The sequence below is a fragment of the Centruroides sculpturatus genome, unplaced genomic scaffold (genome assembly GCF_000671375.1).
Source record: "Centruroides sculpturatus isolate CEXI.00-Female unplaced genomic scaffold, Cexi_2.0 scaffold803, whole genome shotgun sequence".
NCBI classification, from domain to species: Eukaryota; Metazoa; Arthropoda; class Arachnida; order Scorpiones; family Buthidae; genus Centruroides; species Centruroides sculpturatus.
This window is the reverse complement of record NW_019384959.1, coordinates 32,736-35,232: the sequence shown is the minus strand read 5'-3', so window position 1 is coordinate 35,232 and position 2,497 is coordinate 32,736. Positions and strand designations below refer to the sequence as shown.

At 25.6% G+C, this 2,497-nt stretch overlaps 1 long non-coding RNA gene across 1 annotated transcript; it reads right to left on the bottom strand.

Moving 5' to 3' along the window:
* Positions 1-1,000: 1,000 nt before the first annotated feature.
* On the bottom strand, positions 1,001-2,125 carry LOC111632421. Its single transcript, XR_002757857.1, has 3 exons — positions 2,061-2,125; positions 1,311-1,619; positions 1,001-1,055 (listed from the first exon to the last, which is right to left on the bottom strand). It is a non-coding gene; the product is annotated as an uncharacterized LOC111632421 (long non-coding RNA).
* Positions 2,126-2,497: the final 372 nt, after the last annotated feature.

Genomic DNA, 2,497 nt, shown 5'->3' with positions numbered 1-2,497 from the left:
AATACTTCACGTGATTGTCACACGATAAAAATGGCGCTCGTTTCAAAAAGTTGTCACGAATATCGGAATTAAAGTGAGAAAATCTGCGAAAAAGCCAGGAATTTTTTAGATGGGACGTGTTTTTAAGGAAGAATTTTAAAGTTTTACATCGTTTAATTCTAAAAAATTCATTGTTATGACCTTACAAATTGTAGAAAATGAGTTTTTTTTAAATATGGCCTACATTTTAATGCTTTTAACACACAAAGATGGTACAGTACATTTCTATACTTTCACTACCTTAAAAATGCTGCCATTTAGTGACGTTAATAAAGGTATTGTATCGACTTTTCTAGTATTGTTAACAATTTTAAAATACACTACATTTGTATATTTATTATCACAAATGCGCTGTTTATACGAAAGCTCTCCTCTCAATCATTCACACGTATTGTAAGTATGCAAATTACGAGTCAACTGACACGATTCACAGTCCACGAAGCCATCACACAGGGAGTAATCCATCACGAATAACAAGTTAAACACTTATTTAGTTATTGTACGACGTCACGTGTATTCACAAAGGAATGTTACGAATCGATTGATACTTTATGTTAGTGTCCAAAAGTATAAAAATGACCCTCTTAATCTCGTGTGTTGATGACACTAACATATAAGAGTTCCGGTTGAATTTCTAAAAGAGGTTGAAACCATTCCAAGCGAAAGATTTGGCGCCAATGCCATCGATCGCAAACAACCTTGTGGTTTTGGTTAAGGACAAACCACCTGGATGACGAAAATTCAACGTTTAAATACACACACACACAAAAAAAAAACATTCCCTTAAAAAAAATCCCCCTCTTATGCAAATTAATGCTAAAAATGCATAAATTCTAACCGTGATTTTGCATTATGCTGTAGATTTTTGACACGAGTTGCATCAAAAAATCACTTCTAATTTACATAAATTATGCTAGTTTTTTTTATTTATTTTAACATAATTTATGCTTACTCTTCGTATTTCCGATGCTATTTTCCTCTTCCTCTTCTCCATCTTCTCTTAAACGTAATCGTTTCTACGTGAGAATAATTACTTTTACTTATAAAATTGTATATTTTTAAATCTATAAATTACTATTTTATAATAATTTAAAGATAATATACCTAAATTATTAACGTAATAACTTAAAAACAATTACGTAGCGAATATAGGTAGTAATTTTTTTTGTTGTTATTGTAAATATAAAAACATCATTAATAAATAAATAAATATAGAAATTACTATTTGTTAAACCTTAAATTTTCTAATAATAAATGAAATTTCAAATTACCAAAAAACATTATTATAAAATTTCAAATTTCTTCAGAATTTCCAAACAAATTTTCAAAGATTCTTTTCTAATTTCTGAAGCATCATCTAAAGATATCGATTTTCCAAAAAATTCTCTTGATTCTTTAGAAAATTTATGATTCTCGAAGGCTGCGAACAGCTTCCAACAACTAAATTGTAAAAAAATTTTCAGGATATCCTTTGCATTTTTATAAAATCCTTGCCTAAACTTAAGAATCTTAGATACTTTGTTGCTCTATTGGAGAAGCTGGATAAGGAAGCTGGATTTATGGATTTATAAGCTAAAATTCTAAAAAAAATGTAGTTAAAACTTCAAAAAAATCAAACTTAGAAATATAATTAAATATATACTAATTAATTATAAGATTATTCTCTAAGATTCTTGTAATTCTTGAAGTATCTAAACATCACCTAGAAGATATCGATTTTCCTGAAATCTCTTGATTTTTTACAAAAATTTATGATTCTTAAATGTTCCAAAGATCGTAAAAACTCATTTTATTAACTAATTCGACAGAAATCTTTGCAGTTTTTTTAAAAAAATACAGAATTTTAATTGTTTCGTTGCTGTAAAATCAATTAAAAAAGCTGGATAAACGAATCCAATTTAAGAATTTATAAGTTAAAATTCTAAAAAGAATACTCTAAACTTCATAAAAGACAATCTAGGGATGTAATTAAGTATTAAATAAGTTGTTTAATTGGAAAATAATGAACATCTTTAACTTACAATCAACCATTCGTTAAACATAATTCAATATTTATGCAGCTTATGTAAGAATGCTTCTATGTTTATGAATAAATCAACAATTCTATCATCGTAAATAATTAAATTCCTTTATTAAATGATATAATAATAAATAATTAACGATAAAACATGATTAATTTTTAATTTATATTCGATTTTATTTAATAACTTATTAAATAATTTATTATTGTTCTCTGATGTAAAGAGAATATGAATAATTGCGGATGTAAAATTAACACGTAAAAAAACATTAATTTTCTCATTTAATTAATATAATATTATAACTATGAACGAAAAATTAAATATTTTAAATGTCTAATTAAATAATTAAAATATAATTTAATTAAAATTATGTACTGGTTTCAAATTATTTCTTTACGAAATTATGGAATTTGTGTGTATTCTAAGCTCGTTTTGTT